At 44.3% G+C, this 24,211-nt stretch overlaps 1 protein-coding gene across 2 annotated transcripts in view; it reads left to right on the top strand.

The window, feature by feature from the left end:
• HUNK (hormonally up-regulated Neu-associated kinase) overlaps positions 1-24,211 on the top strand; it is a 102,635-nt gene that overhangs the window by 15,045 nt on the left and 63,379 nt on the right. The gene's annotated exons all lie outside the window — the stretch shown is intronic.

The following is a 24,211-nucleotide window of genomic DNA, read 5'->3' as shown; positions in this document are numbered from 1 at the left end:
TGTTTGTCTTTTGATTCATTTTGTGTCTCCTTTTTGGGGGGGAGGAGGCACATAGAAATTTTATATTTTGTCTAGTCAAACCAATTAGTCTTTTCTTTAGTTTTTCTCTTATATTTCATGCTTAAGTAAACTAGAGGGTTTGCTATTGGTTTTGCTTTATAAATTATCAGTGAGTCTTGCCAGTGTTTCATTGTTGTGTGCAGAAAAATCTTTGTGTTGGGTAGGGATTTTTGGCTATATTTTCTAACCCGTTGCATAATGATTTAACCTAATGGTGTCATGTACTAAAGCACAGCCTTTAGGGGCTGACAGCCTTGGGTTCCTATCACCTTTCTGCTGCTTAGTAGCTGTGTGATCTTGGGCAAGATTCAAACCCTCTAAACTTCAGTTTCCATATCTGTAAAATGATGATAATAATACGTCACAGATATTCAGTGGGAATTTGATTAACTATATATGTGTGTGTGTAAAAAAAATATATTACATGTAGACATATATATGTGTAAAGCCATCCCTGCTGGTCTAGTGGTTAAGATTCAGCACCGTCACTGTGGTGGCCCAGGGTCATTTCCTGGTCAGGGAACCGCACCACCCATCTGTCAGTTGTCAACCTGTGGTGGCTGCGTGTTGCTGTGATGCTGAAAGCTATGTCACCTTGGTGTCAAATACCAGCAGGGTCACCCATGGTGGACAGGTTTCAGCGGAGCTTCCAGACTAAGACAGACTAGGAAGACGGACCTGGCCACCCACTTCCAAAAACATTGGCCGTGAAAACCCTGTGAATAGCGGCGGAGCGTTGTCTGATACAGCACCAGAAGGCGAGAGGGTGGCGCAAGAAGACGGGGCAGGGTTCTGCTCTGCTGTCCACAGGGTTGCTGGGAGTTGGGATCCACTCCGTGTCACGAACAACAAATACATGTGTAGAGCACATAGTTAGCTTGAAAATATATTCAATATTGTGTTAGTGAACAAATGACCTTCGGTTATTCTCTTCTGTTAGACTTTTGTGTTTATATTTAACCTTTAAAGTTGTGTGTTAATTAGGCTCTTTCAGATAGTGAGACACGGATACCCCTCTGTGTATCATGGAAGATGGAGTTTTATTTTAAGGATAAAGGGGAGGTGAGGAAAAAGATTCTGGCTGCACCTCTCACCTCTGCAGTTAACACCTCCCTGAGGACTGGAAGGCCACTTGGGACGCCCCAGGGGGCCTAGAGGTCTGCATTCCTCGAATTCCACTTCCTCCTCTCTGCCTCTGCCAGGAGCTTCCAGCAGCTTCCGTGGCTCTTAGGGAATATTCTTGTCTGCCCTCCCCTCTGCCTGACACCTTCTCCCCACTGCTGGCTTCTCTGCCTCCTGGTTTTACTTTCTGCTCTAAGTTTTATTGGGTTCCCTTACATTTCTTGGACTGGTGACTTAGTGCTAGGAAGGTATGATCACTGAATCCTTACTGGCCTTACCTTCTCAGCACTGAGCATCCTTTAACAGTAGAAAATCATCTTAACAGTGGAAGAAAGAGTCAATCTATAAGTGATTCCCCATGAGTGCCCAGATTGGTATGGTGTGGAGAAATTTATTGGACAACTTAATTCCCCATGTTTTTGATTTGGTAGCCAGCTCTGTTCTCAACATTCCACAAAACATTTTACTGTCTTTGGGGGTTATGATGTCCTCTGCATTTTGTGGTTTTGGGGTGTGGGGCCACATTTGTTAATTGGCCCTTCTAGAAGCCCCTATTATTTCCAATGTGATCTAAGATCTCTTTTGATTCCAGGACTGGGTTGAGAATTTTGTCTTGGGTTATTATTGCCAAAATTTCTGGGTTTCCAGTTCCTACAGTACCCCCGGCCCTTGAAGGCTGCTTTATTTTTCTACCTTTTCAGCTACATTTGGCTGCCAGTCGTCCTGTGATGTGAGCATAGAATATTGATTGTTTCCTGTTGCCTGTGGGACAGGAAAACTTCTTGAAATAGAGCTAATTTTGAAGTTTAAAGTCAGATTTTGAAGAAAGCGTGTCTAAGATCTCTTTGTTATAGAAGGGAAGGTCATCCGAAGTCGAGGGGAAGGGAAAGGAAGAAAGAAAAGGGAAAAGAGAAAATAGCTGAATACTTCTCTTCTAAATCATTCCCTCCACATTCAGGGAAAACTCTTCCCATTTTCATAATGTTGCTTTTTAGACTTATTTCTTAATCTAAAGCCATTTGCTAGGTATACCGTGAGGTTGGAATGCTCATTGCTGGAGAAATTTCCCAGTTGTAACCAGTTTAAAAAAAAAAGCATTATTTTTACTTGGAGAGGATCATGTGTTCTTACATTCAAACATTTGAGACTGGCCCTGTGGCTTAGCGGTTAAGTGCACGCGCTCCGCTACTGGTGGCCCGGGTTCAGATCCCGGGCGTGCACCGTCGCACCGCTTGTCTGGCCATGCTGAGGCGGTGTCCCACATACAGCAACTAGCAGCATGTGCAACTATGACATATGACTGGGGCTTTGGGGAGAAAAGCGGGAAAAAAAGGAGGAGGATTGGCAATAGATGTTAGCTCAGGGCCGGTCTTCCTCACCAAAAAAAAAAAAAAAATTTATTGGTTGTCTTCTTTATGCTCTGCTGCTGGTAACCTGTATAGGCTTTTGTACAAATTAGAAAAAGATATGCGTAGGCAGACCAGTTAGACAAAGGCATCCTCTCTGGGTAGACTGGTTGGGAAAAGGTGCCCCTCTGAGTGGCGGCAGCTCCACGGTGCATAGTGTGGCAAGCGGAAAAAATACATCCTTTCCTCCAGGGCACACAGATTAGCAAGCCAAATGGGATCTGGGTTTCTGTCCCAAATGACCCCCTCCAATGGATATTTTTTGTGTAAGGCACCAAATGCACTGTGAACAGACCCAAGAATCTGGTCTGCCTTCAGAGAAACCTGGGTTCTAGCGTGGGAACCGAGCCGTGAACCACAAACACAGAACTCAGTGAAAATACAGTGAAAATACAGTGAAAATGTTTCCTGAAAGAGAGACAGATGCAGTGTGCTAGGGTTTTGGGGAATCTCAAGTAAAATTCTGCAGAATCAGTCCTAGTTCCTCTCTGGAAAAGTCCACTTGGTTGCTTTGTTCTAGAAGAGAAAGACAAACAAGACGAAGACTCCGAGTGAGAAATAAATTCTGCTGTCTTTGTGTCACTCACTGCCTGGGAGACACAAGACATACTCCGGCGTCTGTAACAGTTAGGATCTTGGGGAAATGCCCTTCACTGGAGCCTCAAGACCTGTGACCCTCTGTCTCCTGAGTCATCATTCAACCTGATGGAGGGGCCTGGGGCTCAGGCTTCCTGTGTGTTAGCAGCTGCAGCAACTGTTCAGCTGGGCTCCGACAGATCCTACAAGTTGGAAGAGAGAAATCCTCCGCAAAGTGCTGATTGCTCATCAACCCCCCCAGCACAGTTCCTTCCTTGGATGGGTAAATAGTGTGACAATTTAATAAGGGACCTGTGACAATTACAAGTGGAGAGAACGAAAAGCAAGATCCTTTGAACAGAGTTTTCTTTTTTTCTGGGAGAGGAACGTGATGGTTTTGGGTTTCTCTGTGTGTAATCTGAGAGGCTAATCCATCTCAGTGTGACAGAGGAATATTTCAGCATTAGGGAAGTAATTTCTGATTTATCACAAACAGCTGGGTGGGCCATGCCTCATTGGTATCCAGGCATAAGCAACCTTTTAAATATGGATGCTCAGCGTGGCTTCTGCCTCCGAAAGGGCTTGTAAGCTGGTGCTTGTTGTTTTGTAGGGGTTGTCGAGCTGCTGTCATCCTGAGCATCCTCGTATGGAGGCCTAAGTCTTGCATCTGTTAAGCTGAATTGTGTCCCCCCACCAAATTCCTATACTGGAGTCCTAACCCCTAGTAGCTCAGAATGTGACTATATTTGGAGATAGGGCCTTTAAAGAAGTAATTACGGTAAAATGAGGTCATGTGTGTGGGCCCTAATCCAATACAACTGGTGTCCCTATAAGAAGAAGAGATTGGCACAGACACACACAGGGAACACCATGTGAGGACCCATCGAGAAGACTACAAGCCAAGGAGAGAGACCTTAGGAGAAACCAGACCTGCTGACACCTTGATTTTGGACTTCCAGCCTCCAGAACTGTGAGAAAATAAATTCTGAGGTTTAAGCCGCCCAGTCTGTGGAATTTTGTTACGGCAGCCCTGGCAAACCAACGTAATGTTTATATATCCAAATTCGCTGGGCCTCCTGAAAGCTCGGGCCAGCCTCAGGAATCAGGCCGGGAAACTCACTGGATTACTGAGAGCACTTTCTGATGGAATCCTCTTGATTCCTCAGTCACTTTTTCCCCTTGGAAGGAACCTGGGATTTTTCTCGCCCACACCCCTCGCCTCACTGAATTCCACTCGGTAGTGAATTGCATTATGTCCAGATATTCCAATACCTGGAAACAGCCTCCTCCCCCTGATTTGTTTTGTTGTATGGTGCTGCGTGCTGTCTGATTCCGTATAGGTGTAACAAAATAAGTAAATAATCCCTCTGAAAATATTTAGTCTCAATCATGGTTTCTATTTCCCTGACATATTTATTCCTACAGCCTTCAGGAGAATAAAGTGTTTTACATTTCTACTAGAATTTCTTATGGGACACATTTAGGTATATGAAATCATGAAGACAGTCCACAAAGGTACTTATATTTTGTTTGTTTATGTGGTATTGATATGTGGCTTATGAATAATTTGCATATGATTTGTGTGAACCCAAAAGGCTCTTCTGTGCACCTCTTAAAATGTTTACATTGAAAATGTTGTTATTGCTAATGGCATTTTGTCATGTGTATTAGTTTCCTAGGGCTGCTGTAACAAAGTACCACAGACTGGGTGTGTTAAACAAAAGAAATTCATTGTCTCACAGTCTGGAGGCTGGAAGTCCAAGATCAAGGTGTCGGCAGGGCTGGTTCCTTCTGAGGCTGTGAGGGAGAATCTGTCCCAGGCCTCTCTCCCAGCTTCTGGTGGCCTCTGGTGTTCCTTGGCTTGTAGATGGTGTTCTTGCATCTTTATGTCATCTTCCCTCTGTGTTCATCTGTCTCTGTGTCCAAATGTCCCCCTTTTTATAGGGACACAGTCATATTAGATTAGGGCTCACCCTAATGATCTCATCTTAACTGGATCATCTGCAAAGACCCTGTTTCCAAAGAAGGTCACATTCAGAGGTCCTGGGGGTGAGCGCTACAGCATCTTTTTGGGGGGACACATTTCAGCTCATAACATCATGTTAGGATTTCTCTCATCCTTATCCTGTCTCATTGCCTCATTAGCCCCAAAAAGGCCTTTGGACTCTCAAAGCAGAGAGCAAGAGACAGGCAAGGTTAAGGGGACAGTGGCGGTGGTGGAATGATCAGAGCCAAAATATATACCGCCCGGGCGTTGGTGTTCCTTGGGCTGTGGGGGGAGAGCGCTGCCTGGACCTTCCATGGAGCTTCATCTCCTCTGTCCTCCGTGTCCTAGCTTTTGGGGGCACTCAACCTGCTCCACTCCCCCTGGGGTGCTAGTCACTGTTAAGGGCGCTTGGAGCTCATCGTGGAGTGACAGTTAACTTGGGGAGAGAAATGAGGGAGGGCAGGTGGAGTAGAGGCGTGTTGTAGAAACGCAGATGGTTACACTGATGTTGCGTCAGAGAAGACACCGGACCCTGGACACGGACTTGAGCTCTGAGCCCCCCAGGTGGGCTGGCTTCCATGGGAAGGCATAGAGGTGAACAACACAGGGCAATATTGCTCAGCTTTATTGTTCATCCACATGCCCCGTGGTGAATCCCCACCTGGCAAAACCATTTTATGTTTCGTGGTTGTCGTCAGGACAAGCTTTGTATTTTGTGGTTTTATTAGGGCAAAAGTAAGTGTATTGAATTGCATTTTTCAAGCTCTCTTTTCTTCTAGACTCTGGAGGCCAGACTCTGGAGGCCTGCCCTCTGTCTCCTGGTCGCCCCTATGGAGAGGCCAGCATTGAACTTGTTGTGGGGTGGGGTGGGATGGGACAGGGCATGAGTAGGGTAGAGGCTTCTGGAAGTGTGAAGAGAGGCTGATTAATGTCAGACTAGCCTTGTGTGAAGCAACGAGATTGGGAAGTTTGAGAGAGTGGGCAGTTTCTGTTGATACTAAAAGAGATTGATTTGAAAGCGAAGCCTTTAATATCCACAAAGCATCCAATCAATATGCCTAAATAGTGTGTTGGGAGCCTCTTGAGGAATACCATTTGTGAACGTATTCTCTTTCATGGCTTAATGTTATGAACATTTATACTGTATGTTATAGTGGAGACGGTTTCCATGATTATAAGTTGCTCTGGAGTTATCACCCTCCTCCACTGTTCTCGATAGGTATATAACAGGGAAAAGCTTATTCTCACTTCGTGCTATGGAGGAAATGATTTTAAAGCCGGCAACGATTTCCCGCTGAACTCACCTTCCTTAGACTTTCTGTTTTTACGTTCTGTATTCCTTTCCTGGGGCTGCCGTAACAAAGTACCACATAAAACAACAGAGATTCATTGTCTCACGGTTCTGGAGACTAGAAATCTGAAATCGCGATGTGAGCAGGGCCAGGATCCCTCTGAAACCTGTAGGGGACTCCTTCCTGGCCCCTCTCCTAGCTTCTGGTGGTCGCCAGCTATCTTTGGTCTTTCTTGGCTTGTAGTTGCATCACTCATTCTCTCCTTCCATTTACACAAGGCATCCTTCCTGTGCCTCTCCTCCTCTTACAAGGACACCAGCCCCCTTGGACTAGGGATGCTTCCTACTCCTGTACGACCTCATCTAGCCCTAGCTAATTACATCTGCAATGAATGACCCTATTTCCAAGTAAGCTCCCATTCTGAGGTACTGAGAGGACTTCAACCTGTCTTTTTGAGGGTACACAATTCAACTCCTAACACATTGCAAACCTCATTCATTGTCTCCCGCCACTAACCACTGCACCTCCCGATTTCCCTCTTTGTCCTGTTGGGACGAAGCCTTGGCGTCGTCTCCTTTCCTCCATCTTCCTCAGCCCTTGTCGGGTTATCTGCAGCTCCCGTGAGTTCCATCTCCGTGTGGCTTTCTGATTTTATCTGCTGCTGACCAGGATTTTTGCCACATTCAGGTTTAGTCCTCCTTAATCCTCCCCCTCCCCAGTTCCTCATGGCCGTAATCCATCCTAACCTTCTAGAAACGAACTCTAATTGTGCTACAGCCCTCCTAAAAAAAAGCCTTCATTGGTTGCCTTATCACCCTCAGGTGAATTGCAGATTCCACCCCCGCATTCGGGGCTCTCTGTGATCAGTCCCTGTGCTGTGTTCTAGTTTCTCTCCCACCACCGTCTGTGTTGGCCCAGGCATGATGGCTCCTCTGTCATCTGAGTGTCCTCTGTCCTCTGGGGGGGCTTCTGGCTGCCTCTGCTCCCTGCTGGTGCCTCTCGCAGGCCCACCCTTCTAGCCCCACTGAAATGCCCCGTTCTTCCCTGGAGCCTGCCCTGATCCTCCTGGCCTGAAGCAATTTCTCCCGCCTCTTTGTCCTGCCCCCTCTATGTCACCTCTCACACTCCACATGACATTTTAAGCATTAGCGAGTGTATGTTAGCTTCTTCATCAATCTGTAGGATTATTTAGAGTAGAACTAGGTTTTAGTCATTTAAAAAAAATACTCATCTGTGCCCATCGTGATGTTTCACAAATGGTGGTACATGGTCAGCTCAGTAGAACGAAGGTCTTCCTGTGGAGGCTCTGGCTGCACTTCTAAGGATGTGTCATGGTCCAAAGATTTCCTCTTTGAGTCTAGCTCTCTTGACAACATCACTCTACTGAGCCCTGCGTGATACCTAAGTTAATCAGTACTCTGGAAATTAGCCTTTATCCAAAGTCAGCCACCAGTTTATTGTGGTTTATATTTAACTTCCTAATGGACTGGATGTGAAGTCGTTGGAAAGGTTTTCCCAGAGGTTTCAGGATGGATGGGATGCTGGTAACCCTAGACTAGTGTATTAGTTTCCTGGGCTGTTGTAACAAAGTACCACAACCTGGGTGGTTTAGAACAACAGAAATGTATTGCCTCACAGCCCTGGAGGCCAAAAGTCCAAAATCAAGGTGTCCACAGGGCCATGCTCCCTCCGAAGGCTCTAGAGAAGGATCTGTTCCAGGTTTCTCCTATAGCTTCTGGTAGTTTCTTGGCTTGTGGCAGCGTAACTCTGATCTTCTCATGGCCTTCTTCCCGTGCATGTCTGTGTCCAAATTTCCCCTTTTTATAAGGACGTCAGTCATATTGGATTAGGGCACACCCTGGTGACCTCATCTTAACTAATTACATCTGCAATGATTTTATTTCCAAAGAAGGTCACATTTTGAGCTACTGGGGTTAGGACTTCAACATGCATTTTTGGAGGACACAATTCATGCCATAACAGGCACTAAGCTCAGGCTTTCCTGTAGGGGTGTGTCTATTGGGTTGGCTTGGGTGAAGCACTGAAGTTTGCCAGGTAGGAGGGATGCTCCTTCAGAGGAGAAGAGGGAGACCATCTCCATCTGTACCGGTCCCCTCTAGTCTCTGGGAAAACAACTCCGGGTCTGTCTACTTGACTGTTGATACATTGGCAGCAATTCTCTGATGCAGAGACCTCAGGCTGGCGGCAAGAGTGACCAGCCTGGTCTGGGGATGCCGGCAGTGGTCAGCCCTGCTCATCTGGGCAGCAGGGATTGGTAGGCCCTCTTGGAGGGAGCTTTTGAGATCTCAGAGTTAAGGACCTAGCATCAGTCACATCTGTGTTTAGCTAATGTTTAAACTAGTGACTTGCCCTGTTCTGTTTGCGATGTCCCCACCTGTGCTGTTTCTTCCTCTGTTGACCAAGTTCTGATAATCGGTGTGGTTGGACTACTTCCTCTGTGCCAGGACAGGTAGCACGGGATGGCTCATTAGGCAGTGGAATGATGTAGAGATTTGGAAATTATGCTTTTAAAGTGACCAGTGTGGGGAGTAAGATAAGTCGTTTTTGTTTTTCTTGGTTACACTGAGTTACTTGATTTAGCTGTTTACAGTGATCAGATAACCTGCTGGGTACCCCAGCTTGGGCCCCAACCCAGATTAAATGGCCTTTCTACGTGGCAAGAAGCAGCTTAGCTGTGGGTTGAGTCAAATCTGGGCTGTACCATGTCCCAGCTGGGCCGCCTATGGGCAGGTTTCTCAACCAGTAAACCAAGAGGTTCCCCTCTCATGAAACGAGACAGTAAGAGGATCTTCTCCATAGGGGTGTGGGAATTACATGAGACAGCACACCTTGCAGAGTCTTGCTTGTCAAGTGCTTAATAAACGGGACTCGTCCCAATTTGAGATTTACATGGCTTGGTGACTGTGGTCCACACATGTGCCTTTTTATTTGTTTTCACGCTATGCAGTTAACCAAGAAATGGCAATTTTGTCCAAATAGCTCATTAATTTTATGCTTATAGATGGCTAAGCTAGAACATCTAGATCGCTAAATGGATCCCCAGACAGTTTGAATAATTATAGAGTTTGAGTTTTTTGGACAGTTGTCTACATTGACTGAGTGGTTGATAAATCTGGACCATGGAGACCCATGCCTGATTGCAACATGAATTTTTAATGCTATTGATACTATTAGTTAATCTTTTCTTTATGTAATGATAAAAATGTGTTCCATATAATGAGATTATCACTACTGATCTACTTAAAAAACTATGATAATAATCACAGTGTCTAATTTTTTTTTTGATGGAGGGGGAGAGGTGGGGTTTGCAACCAGTAAATCTTGTCTCCTGTGAAAGACACTATTAAAATCTTTCTGATTTTGACATAACAAAGCTCCATTAATTTTGATGGACAAAAAGATAACTGCCCCTTGACCCAAATTCACAGTAGGGACCCAGTAGGATAGGAAATCATAAACTGAGAATAATAACGCCAATCACAGATACTCCTTCACCAAAAATAAAAAAGATACCTCAGAATTTAAAATGTATTTTCACAGTTAGTGATCACCTCCTTTTAAGTGGGAAACATCCTTTTGAAGTCTATGATCGTCTGCTCTCTTGAAATGATTCTTCTATTGGACTTGACTATATAAATATTTATGTTGTTGTATGTGTATATTTCATATTGTTTCATTGGTTACTTTTTTGCCATTTGAATAGTAAAAAATGTTTGCTAGATACTGAAAATACTGTTGAGTTGAAAATGATTTTAATTCTTGGCCAAACAGATGAACTTATTCTTCCCAAAAAATTACCTTTAAGGCAAGCAGTTGACTAAATGCTAAATGAGAAGTCTATATTTGAAAAGAATTCTGAACATTAGTGCCCTGGATAGAATCAGAATCATTGTGTTCCAGCCTGGGGATTGTCTCGTTGTCTGGGTCACCCTGGACAATTCCCAAAATGTCTATTAAATACAGTTTACCTACTCCCATTAATGGAAACAAAACTAAACTCCCAATCCTTTCTTAAATGGTCACATATTCAGAGGCATAGTGCTACGAAAAATGCACTTGCACAAGATGAGAAAGATTTTAGAGAAAACAAGGGAAATGTTTTAAGTCTTTCTAAAACATACTCAGATTGAGTCTAATGGGATGAACAATATTGATTAAAAATGATTAGTTTCCTTTTTTTTGATAGCTGATTTAGATAATGTTACTCTTAAGCCACGATACCATTTAAGAAAACTAAACGATATCAACAAAAAAAATAGCCTGTTTGGGGGTGGGTGTGAATTTCTCCTCTGATAGTTGTAGTTATTATAAGAGTTTTAAAGACCTCTTTAAGGAGAATGGTGCCCAAAACCAATTCTGTTTCTTCCTGGAACCATCTCAAGACCCTCTTTTCCTATTAGCCAGTCAGTCAGTCACAGCTCTCTGTCCAGTATACAAATCATGACGATTCACCACAAAGGACTGGTGTTTTATGTTCAAATATTGAAATCCTGGCGGATTTTCGACATAGATTTGCCTCAGGAAATCTCTTTGGGTCTATTCCTGCAGCCCCTTTCTGTCTGTCTTTACTTTTTGCTAAACTTTAAATGGTTGAACAAATGGTAAAGAGTAGAAAGCGCATTTATCCGACGCTTCCTAAACTTTGTGCATCACTAACAGCAGCTGAAAAAAAAAAAGGAAACTCAAGGTGACAAATGCAAATAGGAAGATAGCGACCTCCTTTTCTAAAGATAAGCGGCAAGTAGATGTCCAAAATTAAGATGCAAAAGATAAGCTTGTTTGTAGAAAAGTTAATAACTTAAACGAGGAAGCATATTGAAATGCATAAGCAGGGAAAACAGGTGACAGAGATAAAAAGAGACTCAAAGCATGGTGATTATTGGAATTGAGTTTACTCAAGTCGCGTCGCCTCCACTCTGGAGTGTTGCTGTGTCTCCTCTCCTTCAGATTCATTGCTTCCTTTCTTGTTACTAAAATTCGTGAGAAGTTTTAGTGGGTGATAAGGACTGAGATGTGTTTCCCCCCAAAATTCTTATGTTGAAGTCCTAGCCCCCGCTAGGTCAGAATATGACCATATTAGGAGACAGGGCCTTCAAAGAGGCCATTAAGTTTAAATGAGGTCACTAGGATGGGCCCTAATCCAATCTGACTGGTGTCCTTATAAGAAGAGGAAATTAGGACAGACACACAGAGGGAAGACCGTGTGAAGACGCAGGTAGAAGACAGCCGTCTACAAGCCAAGGAGAGAGGCCTCAGGAGAAACCAACCCTGTCAACACCTTGATCTCAGACTTTAGCCTCCAGGACTGTGAGAAGATAAATTTCTGTGGTTTAAGCCACCCAGTCTAGTAGTTTGTTATGGCAGCCTGAGCAAACTAATAAACTGCGAGATATTAATTAAAATGATGGGAACGACAACCTGTATTAAAAAAAAAAAGAAGAATCAAGTGTTCCAGAGTTATGCCTTCATCCAGACATTCTCCATGCAGCCCCCACCCCGTGCACACACCTCCCACTGAGTTCCCTTGTTATCTGCTTGTGAACTCCTTGCCCTTCCTAAGAGCCATTATCTGCTGTCAGTGTAAGTGGAGCATTCCGTATTCCCAGCGAGTAGAAGGGGGGCCGGGAGGATTTATGGCGTCATTGCAGGGACACAAATTCTGCTTTCGTACAGACTGACACCATAAACGTACATGTATAAATCAGAGCAGAGGGGGAAAAGGATCTAGCTTTCCCTTTCCGATGCACGCAGGCACCGGGGCCAGCCCTGATATCTAGCGTGTGATTTAAGACGAGAGGAAGGAAGCCTTGTGTGCACGTGGCATGGGGACGCCATCAGCAGACGTTTATTGAGGACCCCGTGTGAAAGGGTCACCAACAGTCCCGGGGGCTGGAGATGGGAGGGAGGACAAGGATTCCTGTGCTCTGTTGGCGCACAACTGTTATTTCAACTCCTGGAACCACCACATCTCTCCCTCCCCCAGGCCTGTGCCCTCCCCACTTGGGGGGCGGAGCTGGTGAACTCTTCTCCACCCTTGAGCAGCACATCCCTCCTCTGCGAGGCTTTCCAGGAGACACCTCCCTCTCCCCCTGAAGTACTGACTTTCTGTGTTTCTTTTGTCCCCAGTAGCACTATCTGCATAGATCAGTTATATCCTTATCCCACTGTGTTGTCACTATTGTTGGCTCAGTTTTAACTACAACTAATGAACGGTCACTGGGTGCCATGCACTTGACGTGACATAGCGTGGCCACCATTATTGTCCCCGGTTTACTGATGAACGATCAATCTGAGTTTTACTGAGGTTAAGTTTCTTGCCAGGGATTTCTCAGTTCTGGGGCTCTGACCTTGGTTTGGTCCCAAAAGGTGTGATTTCATTCTCACTACAAGTGTGTGTGATCATTATCCTACACAGTTTGCGGATGAGACAATGGAGCATTTCTTCATTCATTCATTCACTCGAGTTTTTTGTTGAGTGCTCCATCTCAGGTGGTCACTGTGTTGGATCCTGGGCTCAGAGGGTGATTTGGCCAAAGCCATGGAGCCAGGACTGTGCTGTCCAGCACAGTGGCCACTTGCCACGTGTGGCTGTTGAACACTGGAAATGTGCCTGATCCAAACTGAGATGTGCTGTGAGCGTGAAATGCACATCAGACTTCAGAGATGTAGTATGAAAAAAGAATGTAAAATATCTTGTTAAGAATTATTCACAATAGCCACGATGTAGAAACAACCTAAATGTCCATCGATGGATGAATGGATAAAGAAGATGTGGTATATATACATATACATGGGCATGTGTATATACATATATATATGTATAATAGAATATTACTCAGCCATAAAGAAGGAAATGCTGCCATTTGTGACAATGTGGATGAACCTGGAGGACATTATGCTAAGTGAAATAAGCCAGATATAGAGAGACAAATATTGCGTGATCTCCTTTATATGTGAAATCTTAAAAAAAAAAAAAAAAAGAAAGCCGAGGCCAGCCCAGTGGCGCAGTGGTTAAGTTCGCGCGCTACGCTTTGGTAGCCTGGAGTTTGCAGGTTTGGATCCTGAGCGTGGACCGATGCACTGCTTGTCAAGCCATGCTGTGGCGGCATCTCATATAAAGTAGAGGAGGATGGGCACGGATGTTAGCCCAGGGCCAATCTGCCACAGCAAAAAGAGGAGGATCGACAACAGATGTTAGCTCAGGGCTAATCTTCCTCACCAAAAAAAAGAAAAAAAAGCCAAACTTGTAATAACAGAGAGTAGAAAGGTAGTTACCGGAGGCTGGAGTGTGAGGGATAAGGGGATATCAAAAAAAAAAAAAAAAACCCCGAAAGTAGAATGGTGGTGGCCAGGGGCTGGAGGTAGGGGGGAAGGGAGAGGTATTATTTAATGAGTACAGAGCTTCAGTTTTGCAAGATGAAAAGAGTCCTGAAGACGGATGGTGGTGTGGTACACAGTAGTACAACTGTGTGAATGTGCTTAATACCACTGAACTTAAAAATGGTACTTAAGATGGCAAATTTTATGGCCTGTGTAATTTACCACAATAAAAAAATTGGAAAAAAAATAACTCCTCTGAAAACAAAAAGAATTTTAAAGTATTGATTACTTACTGAAATGATAATATTTTAGATATATTGGGTTGTAGAAAATATATTCTTAATTAACTTCCCCTGTTTCTTCTTACTTTTTTTTTGTGGCTGTTAGAACATTTAAAATCACATGTGTGCTCCCATACTTCCGTTGAACAGCACGGGGCCAACACGTGGCTGAGCCAGGGTTTCCCCTGTCATTGCTGCACCCTCTGCCTTGTATCTCATATCACTCCGAGGAAGGAGCCCTTAAAGTCCAGAGGAGGGTCTGGTTGCTCAGCGGTGCCAGTGATTCCTTCTGACCAGTAGCTGATTCTGTCCATATGGGGATATTTTTTTTTTTTTAATTTTATCTTGTTTTAGATTAAAAAACAAGTCATACCACCAAATGAAGAAGTAGCTTTTTTTTTCTTTCTTTGTGGGTCAGAAGGGAGGAAAAAAATAAAAGCAATACACCCAAAGAAAAGGACCTTTTTATGTTCATCTGTATAAACATATCTGCTAAGGCAAATGCAATCCAGGGCCAGGGCTACTGCGCTGGGGTCGGTGCCTCCTCAACTCTGGAGATTCTAAGGCCAAAAAAATAAAACCTCTGCAAGTCCAATGGGAGTCTCAGGGACTCTTGGTGCATTTTATTAAAATAAAAAGTTATCGAGTTTAAAAAGCAGTGACACTGTCATGGCACACACTGAAAGTTGTATAACTGTGGCCTCGATGGCCGTTCACTCGTTTGCACAGTTTCATGACATAGCAATGGACACACACACGCACACATGTGAGTGTCTGGAGATGGGCACAGAGTGGGATGGGGTCCCCATGATTCCTCCAGGGGTGGGTGTGATGGGACAGGTCCCGGCACTGGTGACAAGACAGTGAACATCACTTGGGGAAGGATGTCGTGAAAAGGCCCAGTGAGGCCCCTTATATGGGGGGATATTTTGGTGGGCTGAAAAGAGAAGCCTGGACAGGTGGAGACTGGGGAAGGCAGCACGTAGGTACCTGGAGGGCACGTTAAAAGTGGAAGGGGATCGAGCCAGCCCTGATGGTCTAGTGGTTCAAGTTTGGCACTCGCACTGCTTCGGTGGCCCAGGTTTGTTTCCCGGTCGCAGAACCACACCACCATCTATCAGTAGCCATGCTGTGGGGGCGGCTCACATAGAAGAACTAGAAGGACTTACAACTAGGATATACGACCATGTACTGGGGCTTTGGGGAGAAAAAAATAGGGGGAAGATTGGCAACAGATGTTAGCTCAGGGGGAATCTTCCCCTGCAAAAAAAAAGTGGAAGGGGATCACCACAAAGTGAATATACTTAACACTACTGAACTGTGCGCTTGATAATGGTTCAGATGGTACATTTTATGGTAGGTGTCTTCTACCACAATGAAAAAATTTTTTGAAAAGACAAACAAAAGCTTAAGGATTATAAGTCTCACTATGAATATTAGGAAAAAGCATTAAAGGAATGAAAGCTTTGGGGCCGGCTGGGCAGCTGAGTGGTGAAGTTCACATACTCTGCTTCAGCGGCCCAGCGTTCACGGGTTTGGATCCTGGGTGCGGACCTACACACCGCTTGTCAAGCCCTGCTGTGGTGGCGTCCCACATACAAAATAGAGGAGGGTTGGCATAGATGTTAGCTCAGGGCCAATCTTCCTCACCAAAAGAAAAAAAAAAAAAGAATGAAAACTTTATTTGCCTAAAAGCAATTGGGCTAAATGAAAGTTGATAGAATGTAAGCTAGTCGAAGGAAAATTTTGTTTAAAAAGAAAATAAAGCAGAGGGGAGATAAAGGAGGCTGGTGCCAGATCACTAAGGATTTTTAATTCCTCATCAAGGAATTGAGTTTCTTTTAAAGGTTTCTGAGTGCAGAGGATGATCATAATCATCCTTAGAATGAAAACTGTGATGCCTCAGTGTCGAGAGGGAGAAGGAGGGAGACTTGAGGGAGTGCTGGGAAGTGCTTAGGAGACTGGCCAGCAGCAATGGCGGTGGCAAGGAAGGAACCTTCCGGAAGAACCTTGGTGACTGGTTGCCCAGAGAGGAAGAGGGAAGGGAGCAACTGCTCAGGCAACAGGTGGGGATGGTGATGGCCTCCATGACAGGAGCACAGAGACCGATTTTCTTGGGGGGGGGAACGTGACAAATATGATCATGGAGAGGCTGGGTTGGGAGGGCTGGGGCAGAGGCTGTCCACATGGGGTGTCCAATGGGCAGTGGGGAGCTGCTGTTCTCAGTGAGTTGACAGTGATGGCTGGCCAGGGGTAGTCATGCCTAACCAACCCATTATCTTTAGGATTCCATGGCTCTATGTGCTTTTAGAGATGTCATTTGAGACTTCCTCTGTATTGTCACCAGGTTACATTCTGGGTACTTAAAAATAGGGCCAAACTGGAAGAGAATGGAGCAGTAAGGAGCTGCTGGGAGATCGGAGTTGAAGAGTGTTTGAGACAATTGGGTGTTGAGTTTTTTAACCAATGTATTTATCAATTCAATTTATTTGGCGCTTCAGAAGCCGAGCATTGTGGGGAACACCAAGATGAATTACCCACGGTCTCAAAAAACTTGTCATCTGTTACCGAGCTGGGCCTTTTTGACTCTTTTCCAAAACCAAAGAGAAATGATTTTAGCATTACCCGTTTTAACTTGCACCTCATCTCCCCTTGAGATTCCTGAGTTTGGATGAATTTCGACTGGGCAGGGAATTTGGGGTTACTTTTATCCTTGTGGATAATAAATGCATTTTGATGATAAAGGAAGCATGCATATTTTAACTAAGTAGACGGGCTTTTGATAAGAATTCCAACAATTGCACACCGCTGCCCTTTATGTGCAGCCCGGCCGTTCTACCTTGCTCTCCCACAATTCTCTGCATTTTTCCTCCTTCGCAGGAACCAGTGTCTGATTTCCCACCAGCGGGATGTTTCCAGGGTGTTAGGACATGATTTGCTTTCTGAGTCGGAGCTGAGTCAGGGCTCAGAGAAGCCCTGTGAGGGGGGTCTCAGAGCTCCATGGGGTGGGCATGGGAGGGTCTCCCAGCCCAGCATTGTCAGCTGACCTCATGTTTTCTTCAACTAGAGCTGAACTCTTTGCCTTTACTCCGCACTGGGTTCTGTTATCCTCGCCAGGATCAGTCCTAATAAGCTCTGTTGTTTAAACTGGGGAAGGAGACTTTTTCCCCTCATTTACAAAAAGACAGATTTTCGCGGGCAGCAGCGGGAGTGTGGCCGGCGGGGAGCCAGGGGTCACGAGCTGTTTCGCTCTGCTACATAAATAGCAGCAATTAATGGGCCCTGTAAAAGACAGCGATGTGTGTTTGCCGTCTAGCCTCGTCTCTCTGTGAATCAGAGCAACCCTGAAATTAATTATAAAGCCTGCAAAAGATATTTTCTGCTTTCTGTTAAATACATATCCTCCACACAGGAGCACGTTCCACCCGGATGCATTTACACATATCGTTTCTTGGGAAGAAGGCGTGAAACCAATTTATTTTCAAAACTTCCCACTGGTCCTGCTAATCACCACAGTTTTCAGCTCTGTTACACTGAATTCAGGCTCGGGCTGGAGCCTGGGGCCTCAGAGCCCTCGGCCCCTTGTCATTTTCTTCCTGGGTTTTGGGTCGTGCCCCCCAGCTCACCCCTGCTCCCTTCATTTCATCCAGCATTGTCACCCAGGTTTTATTTTATAATGAGATTTACAAAGCGAGCCATTCTGTCATTACTAATAACTTTCATAAAGGTTCTGTATTAGTTTGCTAGGGCTGCCATAACAAAATACCACAGATGGGAGGGTGGGGGGCCTTAAACAGTAGAAATTTATTGTCCCACCGTTCTGGAGGCTGAAAGTCCAAGATCAAGGTGTCGGCAGGTTTGGTGTCTCCTGAGGCCTCTCTCCCTGGCTTGCAGATGGCCATCTTCTTCCTGTGTCCTCACGTGGCCTTTTCTCTGTGTGAGCGGATCCCTGGTGTCTCTTCCTCTTCTTATAAGGACACCAGCCCTAGTGGATTAGGGCCACACCCTTATGACCTCATTTAACCTTAATCACCTCTTGCAAGGCCCTGTCTCCAAATAGTCACATTGTGGATTAGGGCTTTAGCATATGAATTTGGGAGGGGACACAATTCAGTCCATCTCAGGTTCTGATAGAGTTAGAATCTTTTTCTCCCAACTGTACTTGCATTCATTCATTCATTTATTCATTTGAGAAATATTTATTGAGTGCTGTCTATATGCCAGAGGCTCTTCTGGACACTGAGAGTATGACAGTGAAGGAGACAGAAGAACATCCCTTCCCTTCTGGAGCTTCCGTGGGTCAGACAGATTCCACACTCAGTTGATGAGTTCTGTAGGATTTAAGAGGTGATAAACACTAGGGGGAAAAATAGACTGGAGAAAGGGGGTTGTGAGTGCCGGGTGCGTGTAGCTGTGAGTAGGTGGGTCAGGGAAGCTTCTCTGAGAGGTGACATTTCAGCAAAGTCTTGAAAGGGAGGGAGTGAGCCAAGGCCCCCAGGTGGGAATACACCTGTCACACTGAGGAGCTTCGAGGAGGCCAGCGGGTGAGCGGAAGGAAGGAGAGGGAGACCAGAAGGAGATGAGGGGAGCTGGCTGCATGATGGGGTCTGCAGGCATCGTCAGGACTTCCGCCTTCCTCTGGGAGAAACGGGGATTCTGGGTGCGTTTGGTTGGTTCTCGCTTTTGACGAACTTTCCTGTCCCCATAGATTAGCAGCTCTGGAGAAGGTAACAGGTGGTTCAGACAAGTTTGGGAGGGAGAAAGGGTGCCCAGCAGGGGCACAGCCCAGAATTGGACTTTGGGGTGAGAGGGACTAGGGGGGCACGAGGAGGTGGCTGATGAAGAATGCGGGTTCTTCTGTGATGGAACGCCAGGGTCCCCAGACAACATGCTGTGTCGCTGGTCCTGGTCATGATCATGGTCATGTTCTCTCCAGCACCCCTTCTCCCTAGTGGCTTCTCCCAACTCGCAGCCAGACGCTTAGGGCGAGAAGCTGCTTTCTGCAGCAGGCTGGCTGGAGGGTTCCAGTCCACACGTGGTGACTGTGGACGATCGTCTATACCACCTTTAGCTTGGCATTGATCTTAAATTCCTCTCTCTGCTCTGACTCTCCCAGAGAGAGTCATCAGGGATACACTTTGTTCAGGTCCTTGTATCTATATTCTAGTATGAGCATTTAGTGTACATTGTCCGGCCTCTATCCAGTCCAAAGCGGAATCCACAAGACATACGTAGTTGGGGAGGGCTGCAGCCGTCCATCGATCCTCCCTCTCTCTCTTCCTTCTTCCGTCCTGAACTTGCACGTGCATTGGCTGTGTCATTAGTCCAGTACATGTTTGTTGAGCTTCTTCTCTGTTCCTGACACTGGGCTTTTAGACCGTAATTTTTTAAATAATCAGAATGCACAGGGAATAGGAGGCCATGATCAATTGAATTTTCTTTTTACATGGAAATTAGCCAAAAAAGAGCTTTCTTTCCAGAACACTTTGGTTTCTTAATAAATACTGTCTGTTAAACTCAAATGAATATTTTCTCCTTCAGCAAACGTTTAAGCGCCTAAAATATACTCAACACTGTTCTACATGCCAAGTGTACACTATGAAAGAGACATGGATCTTCAGACCTTTAGGAGATAATTAAGGTTAAATGAGATCATGAAGGTGGGACCTAATCTGATATGATTGGTGTCCACATAAGAAGAGGAAGAGACACCAGTGATCTCTCTCTCCACATGTACAGAGGGAAGCCTATGTGAGGACATAGCAAGCTCCCCATGACCAAATACAGGCACACTGGGGGTTAGGGCTTCAACACATGAATTTGTGGGGGATACAGTTCAGTCCATAATGGATAGTAATCGTGAACCACTATAAAGAATCTCAGTTATCCCCACAAATGGGCCTGAAGATCTGTGTCTCTTTCATAGTGTACACTTGGCATGTAGAATAGTGTTGAGTATGTTTTAGGTGCTCAAATGCTTCAAGAAGAAAAAAAGATTCATTTGAGTTTAACGTACAGTATTTATTAAGAAACCAAAGTCTTTTGGAAAGAAAGCTCTTTTTTGGCTAATTTCCATGTAAAAAGAAAATTCAGTTGATCAGGGCCTCTTATTCCCTGTGCATTCTGATTCTTTAAAACATTGTGGTCTGAAAGCCCTTTGATTAAAGAAAGACTATGAGCTTTTGAAAGCACAGCATACATTGTATAATGGGTAAACCATATATGTATGTTTCTGTGATATTAGAGTAGTCTCTTTGATCAGTGGTTTTTTCTTCCTCTCAGTCATATGGAAGATCTGTTTTACAGCTGCCTTTTCATTTCAGAGATTGGATACATCAACAAATTCTTGATGTGTTTCAGAGTAACGAATAATAAAGGCAGTGAAGGGTGATCGAGGATGAAGGGATGAATTTTAAATCCTGTTAACTCTGATCCTGTGTAGACAGTCTCAACTAAGTCAATATTTAAAGAAGATGAGAGACTAGGCTGATATTAAACCACTGACTTGGGATTTAAAAGCAGCTCTATCCCAGAGAGTTCGAAACACTGAAATGTGGTTCAGGCTTCTTTTTTAATATGCTAGAACTGTGGGTCAAGGAAATGCACATTTTTTCTGAATTAAGCTGAATAATTAGCTGAATTAAGCTTGAATGCTTTTTCACCCTCTTTACAAGTCGCTTCAGTAAAGTAAAATGTTGATGATGAGAGCGTCAATTTAAGGAGTACTTACCATGCGCCAGACGTCGTACTAAGTGCTTTATGTACGTTATCTTAGGTACCAGTTGTTTATGGAAGTGTGTAGCATGACGGGGACCATATGCTTTTGTGCATCTCTCATTCTAAGTGAAATTCTGTGTTGGATGTTTTTCTTCTGATACATAACAGGGGCCATTAAGCGTGACTTCCTTTCTGCAGCTGGCCCCACTCCGGATGAACTGGGATCCACGGGCTTCCGTTCTCCTCCTTTCCCATGTTGGAGGGCAGAGCAGCCTCCTCCACCTCTTCCTTCCCCTTCCTCGGGGTCTCCTCGCCTGGAGTCACCTCTTCTTTCCTGTATCTTCTATTCTTCCACCCCTATAGCTGCCATTTAATCATCTTACTTCTACTTGTTTTTTGGCCTTGGGGAATTTTCTTTTCTTTCTTATGAGCTTAGCTATTTAAAAATTAGTTTGCTGATTTTATCCATCATCGATAGGCATTATTTTTGGCGGGAGTGGCGTGGAGTGGGGAGGAGGGTGGGAGTTGCTGTATTTCGAGAAATGCAGTTTCTTAATTAACGAGAGAAGTTGAGGAATAATTTGTTTCAGCTGTGCTGTGGTACACTGGAGCTGTGTTATTCTCTCTCTAATTTCCCACCACCACAAGACTTTGCTACTTCTCTTGGAAATATGAAGCAGTCTTTGAAAATGGATTCCTTTGTAAAATTTTGGGAGGCTTTGCAACTTGGACCTGTTGAAGAGCTGCGTCTTCATTTTATTGACCTTTTTCAAGAAAACTATTTTTCTTGATGTGCTCAGGATGACATCTAGGCTTAGACACTCCCCTGTGACCCCCTCTTTTCCAAAACACACTCGAGGACCGGATTGGTGGGAGTTCCAATCTGGTCCTTGGACCCGGTCCACAGTGAATCTGTGCAGATTTAATTTTACTTTTAAAACTGTCCTGGCCAAAGCAGTTTATCATTTCAGCTAGAGACCCATCATTGTGCTGGGCTTCACCCCAGTAGAATCAGTGTTAGAGCTACTCTGCCTGCAAATCTCTGATTACCGTCAAATTAAATTAAATGTCTCCCTTTGCTGATCATTGATTGCTTTTTCCTTAATTTCCCATTCAGTTTTTCCCATTTCAGTTGTTACAGATGAAGTTGATTCAATGGTTTTGGGTAATCAAGAATGGCATTCCATTTTCAATATTATCAATGCAGAGCTTATAAGTGTAGGGGTGAATGAAAACAACAAGCCTGGTGACTGGCTGGTATTTGGAAATGGAGAGGGGGCTTAACAGGAACCTTCTCCTGGTGAGGTACCTTAAGGTTTCAGGGTTTTCACAGAGGGCCTCTCAGAACCAGTAGCACGTGGGAACCAAGATACCAAGTGATGGTGGGGCATGCACCTGGTGTGTTAGTTTCCTGTGGCTGCTGTAATGAATTACCACAAACTTGGTGGCTTAAAACAACAGAAATTTATTCTCTCACAGTTCTAGAGGCCGTAAGTGCCAATCAATTTCATTGGACCAAAATAAAGGTGTTGACAGAGCTGTGTTCCCTCCAAAGTCTCTAAGGGGACTCCATCCTTTGCCTCTTCCAGCTTCTGGTGGCTGTGGAGTTCCTTGGTTTGGGGCCCATCACTGCCCTCTCCCCCACCTCCTTCTTCTCACGGCCTCCTCCTCTGTGTATTTGTGTGAAATCTCCCACTGCCTCTGTTTTATAAGGACACATGATTACATTTAGGGTTCATCTGGATAATGCAGATTACTCTCATCTTAAAATCCTTCACATTTCCAAATATGGTCTCATTCACACGTTCCAAGGATTAGGATGTAATGTCTTTAGGTGGCCATTATATAACTTACCACAGGCAATTAAAGCACTAAATAAATTATCCTGATGATAACTGTGTGCTCTGTTCAAAAAGGCAGACCGTATTACTGTTGGGCTTTTCAACTGTTGTTTATTCATGCTACTTTTAAGAATTTCACTGCCAAAGAGTGTAATTTTTAAAATATTGCAACACAGACTCAAGCAAAGACAATCTAATTGTACTTTTCAGCATCCCTCTTTCTCCCCTCCCCCACAGATGATGGACAGATATATGTATGTACATGTATATTGTATATATGTGAATATAATATGTATATTATATACATATTTTTTCTTTTGTCATGAAGGAGTACAGTTTTTAAAGCTTTTAGTCTAGCACTACTGAACTAGTTGGGGCCAAACCACAGAGTGTAACGTTCACTTCTGTGGGCAGACAGCATCAGTCTCAGGTTGACAGGCCCCCAGCTTGTCTGCTCCTGTTGGCTAGTTGTCTCCTCTTAGTCATATCTTTGGATTAAGGGTCTGAAGATCCCCATAAAAAAGGGTGAAGGGGGTCAAAAGGTACAAACTTCCAGTTATAAGATAAATAAGTCCTGGGGATGTAATGTACAACACGGTGACTACAGTTAACAACACTGTATGATATATTTGCAAGTTGCTAAGACAGAAAATCTTAAAAGTTCTCATCACACTCAAATTTGTAACTATCTGTGGTGTTGGATGGTAACTAAACTTATTGTGATAATCATTTCACAATATACACATATATCAAATCATTCTGTTGTACACCTAAAACTAGTACAAGGTTGCATGTCAATTATATCTCAAGTAAAAAATTAAAATTAAATAAAAAGAGACTGTTCTCCAGAAGAGATAATAGATTAAGCTGTTTATAGCTATTTTTACTTCAATGGTAAAAAAAAAAAAATAGGTTCAATGATTTGCTCAGTTAGTAACCTATTGGTCACTTATTGTTTATACAATACTATGTGTGGTGAAGAAGGGCACAGTCCCTGTGTTAAGGGATAGGTGCTCTCAGTGGTGTCACAGATGATAAGTGTGGTGGAAGCCCAAGGAAGGAAAGTTAAAGGCACTCTCTAGAAGGGAGATGAGACTTGAGTTATCGTCTGAAGCTCGAGTGCTGGGCCAGGAGTCTGGACCTTGCCCTGTGGGCAGTGGGAGTCCCTGAAGAGCTTTAAGCAAGAAATCAGAGTTCCAGACCCCTTGATTTTGAGGCAGACCATAGAGTGACTTCAAGGGGCCAGGATGAGCATGAGAGAAAACAGGTAGGACATTGATGTCATAGTCCAGGCTAGCGGTGGCCAGATTTTTTTTAATCACAAACTCTATGTCAAGAAAATAACATTTGAGCCTCTCATTGCAAACATCTATCTGTCCATCAACTGTCTTCTATCAATCATTTATTTATTGCTCTTTATCACACCTCTGTATTAATATATTGAGTGCATTATGAAACAGTTACAAAATATAGGTACAAAAGAAGGAAATAAATAGAAATGGAAGGTCCGCTGTTTTCGTCCTGCACCCAGGTGGCTCGGTAGCCTTGGATGAGGATGTCCCTTGGGTTGCTCGAGTCTCACTTAGAG

This window comes from Ceratotherium simum, chromosome 27, assembly GCF_057802395.1.
Source record: "Ceratotherium simum simum isolate JZ-2026a chromosome 27, ASM5780239v1, whole genome shotgun sequence".
Lineage (NCBI taxonomy): Eukaryota > Metazoa > Chordata > Mammalia > Perissodactyla > Rhinocerotidae > Ceratotherium > Ceratotherium simum.
This window is presented reverse-complemented; position numbering and strand designations above follow the sequence as displayed.